Source organism: Uranotaenia lowii, chromosome 2 (assembly GCF_029784155.1).
Source record: "Uranotaenia lowii strain MFRU-FL chromosome 2, ASM2978415v1, whole genome shotgun sequence".
In the NCBI taxonomy this organism is placed as follows: Eukaryota; Metazoa; Arthropoda; class Insecta; order Diptera; family Culicidae; genus Uranotaenia; species Uranotaenia lowii.
In genome coordinates, this window is record NC_073692.1 from 196,031,297 (window position 1) to 196,040,045 (window position 8,749).

Consider the following 8,749-nt stretch of genomic DNA (forward strand, 5'->3'; position numbering starts at 1 on the left):
ATAATTAAATAACTACTTATACTAATACTAATACTAATACATATAATTATAAGTAAAAAAAATTAAAACTTGTAATAAGGATTGATTAAGGAAAAATATATAAAAGCTGGTTTAGTTGTTGGTCGCGTATTAGCTAATATTTTTTTAAAAATGTTGTATAGATTTGGTCTTAAAAATGTTCCGACTATTGTTGTTTTTAATATGTTCTGGAAGGTTGTTATTCTTTGTAGGACCTATAAAAGAAATTCGTCGTTGCCCGAGGCTAGTAAACGATCTGCATCTTAAAAGACGATTAGCTTGCCTAGTGATATGAAAACGTTCACCGGTAGTGAACGTCAAATTCTGTAAATTATTAGAGGAATTTAAATTGTCAAAGACAAAAAGACATGTTTGTAAATCACATAATTGCGCTAACGGTAAGTTATTGTGAAATCTGTCAGAGTAAAGTAATTTGGAGGAGTACCAGCTGGGAAGATTTAAAATCATTTTTAAACATCGGTTTTGTAATACTTGTAGCCGAGAGAGCAAGGATAATGCTCCTCTACCCCAGACAGCTACTAAATAATTTAAATGAGAGTGCACAAACGCGTAATAAAATTTTAAAATGACGTGACGCGGTACAAAGTTTTTCACTCTCCATATAATTTTTTTTTTTTGCAGATTATCAATGTAATAGTGCCATTACTTTTGGATTACTTTTGGATACATTATAAACTATCCAACATCATTTGAAGTTTAACAAGCCTGCTATTGAATAAATTTCAAAAATAATAATTCGGCCTATCTGGCCGAATACATAGGTCAACTAGTCGGTGAGCCGAATATTCGGCTTAGCGGTTTTTGGGCGGTATTCGGCGCCGAATTTTATATATCCTTCGTCTGAATGCGATGGCTTTGACAGTACGGAACCGGAAAAGTTTGAGAAATTACATGTGAAATATAGTCTTAGAGTGGCACAGAGCCTGCGGAGGGGTCAATAAATAAACCTCCAGAAACTATTACCAAAAAAGTACTGTACTACGTTCTCCCTTAAAGTTTCGCCTGGACTTCTCCCCGAATTGTCACGTGAATATAATCTACAACCAAATGTTTGAAAAATCAGAATTTTTACAATCTAACGCAACATATAAATCTAAATCGGTTAGGGGCTGTTCACTAATTACGTAAGCACATAGGGGGGGTGGGGGGGGGGGGTTTCACATTTGCTTACGATCTCTTACTAGGGGGGTTTCCAAAAATCTTACGTAAGAAATATTACATTAAAAATTCATCACAGCCACAGCCATACGAAACCATATTATTCAGGTTTTATTTAACTCACTACCTATTTCTTGTAGGTATAATTTTGATGTTATGTTATTTATCTTTTAATGTCTTTGAATTAATAAAAAAAAATGCAGGTTTTATAAAATTTATAGGGAATCAATTCAAACCAAAAACACTTAATCACATTATTAAAAAAGATAGTCACTTTTCGCTTTTCATCATAACAAGCTTTTCAATTGAGAAATTTATAGAAACAACTATAGGAAAATGGCGCGTTGTGACACCACAATTTGAATATATCATATTTCGAAAATGACTTCATTCAGAAAAAATCTTTAAAAATCAATATAAGGTGCTTTAAATAATGAATTTCTAGACAGTTTTTTCCAGTTATAGCCACTATGAACTCTAAATTTTACAAAAGATTTACCAATAAAATCCTAAAATTTTATCGCTTTCGCTGAATGAATCTGAGCTTTAAGGTTAGTGGACAACGTGATTGTCGTTTAACATATGTGCCCGAATTTTAGAAGTATAGAATGATATTTTTTTAAAAGATTTTTATGATTTTCACATTTTTAATATTTTCAAGCTATTTTTGAAAAAACGTGTCAATTTCTCTGACACGAATGTCATAATGCTGGTAAAGTGTCAAAAATAAAACCTAAAAAAAAGTTTCAATTTCTCAAAGTATAAAAAACGTAAGATCTTACTAGGGGGAGAGGGGGGCGTTTTGAAAAATCTTACTTTGTCTTACCAGGGGGGATGGAGGGTTGAAAATTTCCAAAATCGTGCTTACGTAATTAGTGAACGGCCCCTTATGATTTAACGATATGCCTTGCATTTCAAATTGAGTGTTCATTTTAAAGCCTCATTTACAGTGGTGAATATAATCCTTAAAAATGTCAGCCCATTTTTGAAGCCTAATAACTTTTTTAATGTTAACTTTAATCGAAAGGAAATTTTTCGGATGAAATATTTGTCATAGTTTGGGCTTTAAGAAAACCCCGTTTCAAAAGTAATCGGCCGAAGGGGACAAGAGTTATTGATAAAAAACTGTTTTTTTTTTATTTCCTCCCGAACAAAATGATGATTGCCTTAAAATTGCAAAGGTGACTCCTATATTCAAATCGGGTGATCCAGAAGATGTAAATAATTATCGACCTGAGACTTGAAGTCTCAACGTTTTTGGTAAAGTCTTTGAAAAACTTCTGGTAAATAGAATTACAAATTTTCTTAATTGCAACCATGTTCTATACAGTATGCAATATGGATTCAGAGCAGGCTCGAACACTCTTATCTCTGAACTCGTGGATTTCATAATTAAGGACATCGATTCCAAAAATATAGTTGCTGCTGGTACGCTTAATCACGGCATTCTTCTGGAAAAATTAAACAAATATGGTAAAAGGAGTATTGCAAATGATATAATTCGGAGTTATCTTTCGGATAGGAAACAATATGTAGCAATGCAAGGAACAGAGTGATATTAGAAACATTAGCGTAGGCGTTCCACAAGGCAGCAATATAGGGCATCTGCACTTTCTTTTGAATATAAATGATATATATATAAACTCCCACCTATTGGTACAGCAAGGCTATTCGCTGACGACACAGCACAGGGAAACCTTCGAACACTATCATCAATAAACTGGAACATGATTTACAATTACTATCTGTATATTTAGAGCAATTTACTATCTTTAAACTACACAAAAACCAAATACATGATATTTCGCTCGTCCAGGAAAGTTTTACCACCACATAGAGATCCAAATATGAACCAGTTTGTTGCCAGCAGATCTTGGCCTAGAGGATAGCATCCTTTTCATCTAAGCCAACGATCATGAGATCGAATCTCGGTCGTGACATAACCTGGCACACATAGTATGATTAAGGTTGGCGGTTTTAGCATTAGTGAAATGCTAGCCGTGTATACCTTGGAATTGTACGCCTCAATGATGCAGCACATGCAATGTGGATGGATCTTTTCAAGGAACTTAGATTGCACTTGGAGATCCTACCTAGTTATGTGTGTGCTCGTAGTGCTACCGGTAAACAACGGCATTTTCAACCAATAGTGCAGGGGTGTCAAGTAGCATAGCAAAGTAAAAATAATAACGCGGGGTAGTACCACAATAGATCAACTTAATGGTCGCAGTGGACTCTCTCCCCAACAGGAAAAAAAACCAGTTTGTTATAGAAGAAGTAAAAACCTTCAAATATTTATGTATTCATGTGGATAGTACTCTCTCGTGGAGTTGCCACATACAAAATCTTGAAAAATGAATTTCCCCGCTTTGTGGTGTTCTTTTGAGGTTACGAAATTTTGTGCTTCAACATGTCTTATGAAAATTCTATTATGCTTTCATCCACTCAGTCTTACATTATCTTATCTTAATATGGGGTCGAGCATCTCAATCACATCTACAAAAGCTTCAATCATTGTGAAACAGATGTTTAAAGAATATTTACAACCTCCCTATGCTATACTCAACAAAACTTATTTATTCATCCAATTCTCATAACATTTAACCAATAGCAGATCTTTGCGATTTGAGCTTGAGCTTGAGCTTGCTATCAACTACGGTCCACCTGCGGCCCCTCCCAGCCAATGGCATAATGGTTGCACTCCGTGATTGGTTCGAGATAATCAACATTGCACTATGAACCAATTGAAAGATTGCTGGGAACAAGCAATACAATCTCACTGTACAATTTTGAGGATCTCCTACTTTTAAATGAACCAATAACGACGCCGGCCAAGTCCATGTAGTCGATAGAGGAAGGGAAGTGCAGCACATGTGATGATTTGTTTTGCGGAGACCGGCTGTACGCCATCCCTCCACAAATCTCACGCTGAGTGTTTGGGGGTCAAGGTAATGTGGCATGGACAGTCACTTTGGTAAGTGATATGGCCACTTTAAACCTATGCTCCTATGCTCCTAGAACTCCTAAGTTTCCTAATGAAACTCCTAGTTTCTTCTCTTGAGGCTAATTCAACAATATTCAGATTGAACGATTTGTATTCGAGTGGTATCTGCAAGTTTGAAGCAAATTAATCAATATTTTTAACACGTTACTATGTCCCTATGCTGCATATTAAAACCAACACCAAAAACAATTTCAATGATTCCAATTTATAAAATAAATCAAAATTTTGGTTTTCCACCAGCTTGTGCTTTTAATCAAATTTAAGATCGACTAAGAAAATATTGTATTTAAATTACTTGGAATGTTCAGAAGTGTACATTATCGAGACTAATTATTTAAAACTGAAGTGGAATTGGGAATCAGGTTCAATTTGGTTGAACCATCCGAACTAAAGGAATTATTCTCAAATCCGTATTTTAAAAAAGTATAAGCAACATTAAATTAAGTAAAATGTTCGTTAAGAAGAAATCTAAAAAAAACTGAAACGGTTATCTGGTAAAAGTTTATTGAATTCTTTCTAATTAATTTTCGTTGAATTAAGTGAAAACACGAACTTAAAACCGACTGAACCTTTCAATAAAAATTAATTGTATTGTGGTTGGTTTGTCCTATGCTTACTAAACTGAATCTGGCCTCATTGTAATGATACACTACGAAATATTTATAAAAATATATTCGTTTTACTATACGGCTCAGTAAAAAATATGGCGCAACTTACAAAAGGATTTTCATCAAACGTATCTTCTATCGTATCTCTATATCATCATTTTTAATTATTTTTTCTTGAACTTTGTTTTAGTTAATTTATTAAAAATTTCTTTTTCCAAATATGAATAATGATCAATAGACAGATTGAGATTACTAAAACAACTAAATTATGAAATCGCCACGTTGATTTAGTTTTACAAAAATTTGGTTATGCTACGCTTTCAACTTTTTCTAACACGCGAAGTTTTTCCATCAGTCAGTGATGCTATTTGTTTCAGATATGCCGACTTTGAACTTTGAAATGAAAGGTATAAAGAAGGAATAAAGAAAAAACTGTCTGATATGATTCTAATATTATAAAAAAAAAATTACTGTTCAACAATCGTTACATTGAGAAATGTTTTTAACACTAAACATACCGACACTTTGTATATACCTATTCATACCGCGAGCGGTCAAATGACGGCAAACACCGTTTTCGCTAAAACTCCCTTGTTTCTTAACCGATTTCTACCAAATTTATAGTTTTGAAAAGCTTATAACTCGACTCAAATATGTTTCTCAGACAATTTTCAGCTACAATCAATAACTTTAAAGTTATTTACAGTACAAGAAAAAATTTATGAAAAAACATGCTTCAGGACAAAGGTTGTAAATCAGTTATTAAGTGCTCGAAAAAAATTTCACTTAGTCACAGAAAACAGACGTACAAGCTCGAACAAAAAACCGTCAAAAAAGTGTGTAAAATTTCAAATGCTATCACCAAAAAATACGTTAGAAACTGACTGCAAACAGTGCCATCTATTGCGCCGTTCAAGAGTTACAAATCAACTTTAAAGTGCCCAGTTTTCGAAAAGGCGTAATTGTAGCCAAAAAACAAAAATTAGTTCAAAAAGGGTGTTGGAATTTTTACACAAGTTTCTTGGGCTAGCTTGTACGTCTGTTCTCTGTGACTTAGTGCCTGAGAAAGCTGAAGTTAGAAGCTATATGTTGCACATATGGAATTTTTTTTTAAAAATATTCTAAGATCATGGCCACTAAAAATGTAAAAAAGTTGTGTAAAACCCGTACTTTTCAATCAATCAACTGCCAAAGCTGTTCCTGTTACAGAAGAAAATTTTGAAAAAGTGAATTGAAAAGTAGACGTAATTTGTCACATTTTGGCATCTTTAGATTTTTAAAATACTAAATACATAATTTTTGACGGCTTTTCAAAGATAGTTGTTTTGCGAACTTTTTATGAATCTGGATTTTCTGAGACAATTCTTACACCCAAATTCAGCTTTGCACTGGATTTTGAGTACGTTAACGTATAGTTTAGGCAATAAAACTATATGCAAAAGAAAGCAAATTTCATGCCGGTTCTAGTGATGTAACTGCATTGGCGGTGCAATGGTTTACAAAAATATAATAAATATATTTCTGAAAGTAAAACTAGAAAATTTGAGCTAATGCTTGTTTGTTTTTTCGTTTCTTTTCATCCGTCTTCGTGTGCAAAATAGCTTTGAGATATTACCACCCACTGCGCCCGTCTGCCAAGCAAGAATTTGTGCTGACTTCTCAAAATTCAGAAACTAGTACACTGTTTTATTTATCATATTTTTGCCAAGCATTGCACCGCCAATGCAGTTACACCACTAGAACCGGTATGAAATAAGCTTTCTTTTGCATATAGTTTTATTGCCTAAACCTTACGTTAACGTACTCAAAATCCAGTGCAAAGCTGAGCTTAGGTGTAGGAATTGTCTTAGAAAATCCAAATTGATAAAAAGTTCGAAAACAGCTACCTTTGAAAAGTCGTCATAAATTATGTACTTCGTATTTCAAAAAATCTAAAGATGCCAAAATGTGGCAAATTACGTCTACTTTTCAATTCACTTTTTCAAAATTTTCTACTGTAACAGGAACAGCTTTGGCGTTTGATTGATTGAAAAGTACGGGTTTTACACAACTTTTTTACATTTTTTGTGGCCATGATCTTAGAAAATTTTCAAAAAAAATTTCCCCATGTGCAACATATAGCTTCTAACTTCAGCTTTCTCAGGCACTAAGTGAAATTTTTTTCGAGCACTGAATAACTGATTTACAACCTTTTTCCTGAAGCATGTTTTTTCATAAATTTTTTCTTGTACTGTAAATAACTTTAAAGTTATTGATTGTAGCTGAAAATTGTCTGAGAAACATATTTGAGTCGAGTTATAAGCTTTTCAAAACTATAAATTTGGTAGAAATCGGTTAAGAAACAAGGGAGTTTTAGCGAAAACGGTGTTTGCCGTCATTTGACCGCTCGCGGTATGAATAGGTATACCACATACGTTATTCGAAAACCGTAACACTTAAAAAAAATTTAAAAACGCAAAAATACTTGCATTTCAAAAACAATAATAGTCCTGTCGTTAAATTTGCGAAAAAACAATTATATAAGGCGTAATCATCGTTTAAAGTTCAAAAACCGTCATTTGACCGCCTCCGGTACGTTTAGTGTTAAAAAAAAGTACTGAACTGAAATTTATATGACCCAATAATAGTTTTAATAAATCTGTTTTTAAAAGAGACTCGAGTCAATAAAATATAATAAGAATCGTCTACCAGATTTGAAGTTGGAGTTGAATTGGTTTAGTAAAAAAGAAATTACCAACTAATAAAACAATGAAAGTTATTTCAGGATTTATAATCAATGGATTAAAATAAAATGAAATGCAGTATTTCTAGATTCAATTAGTGTTTGTTATTGTAATACTTCTCAATCATTTGAAATTATGAAATTTGAAATTTTTGGCTGCTTTATAACTTTTTCTAATTTATTACATAAAATTACGTAAGAAGTAAATTCAAAAAAAACTCGAGAATTCATTATGAGCACCCCACGGCATTATCTCACTTTTGATTACAACGAAATGAACCTATAACAACTGTACCAATTAAATATAAGAATGTATTTCGAAACAACATTTCAAATGTCCTTTCAACTATCCGCGACTCGTCGAGGCAATCAAAGCTATTCATCCACCGCCTAGTGTTGACAAGGCTTTAGAAATCAATCCAAGTAGGCTTTGGACAATTTCGCAGCACCTCCATGTACAAATCATGCAAAACAAAATATTAGACTATGCCAAGTAAATAAAAAAAAACTCTTTTCTGCAATTTCGATTTTAAACTCCAAAATAAAAATTAATGATGAAAGATGATGTCTTCATATAAACATAAAAAAAAATTTAAAAAAATTGCATGACCAGCAAAAATAAATTCTAAAATTAAAATATTTAAGCTGAAACTAAAAAATACACGAAAGTCAATTAAATATGTGCTATTGTGATATAAACCACAGAGAAAAGAAAACATTAACTGTAAATGATATCAACTAAAATAGTTTAAAAAAAAATCACTAGAAACCGAATTTTTTTTTTTTTCATTTTATGAACAAAACTGAACCATGCTATTTTTAAAGCACGTTTTTTTTTTTCTCGGCGGCTGATGCAACCAAATGAATGAAATTTAAATATAAGTTAAACAGAAAGTATGGATACTCAGTAATGAATTCCTTTAGGTTTTTAGGTTTTAAGAAATTAAACTTAGCTGTGGTGTTGTTCCTTATCCACGTTCCACCTACATCCTTCGCTCAGGCTGATGATGATGACGATTTCCCCAACTTTTCCAACACAAATGAAACAAAATGTGCTTCTCTCATCATAAAATTTTCTTCGTCAATTTCCGCACACATGTTTTGTCACTATTTTATCACTTTGTTTTCACAATCTAACAACTTTCAACATCACAATTTTAAAATTACTAAGAATTTTTGAGCGATGAAATTTTATTTTTCAGGGCTCCTAAAAACACG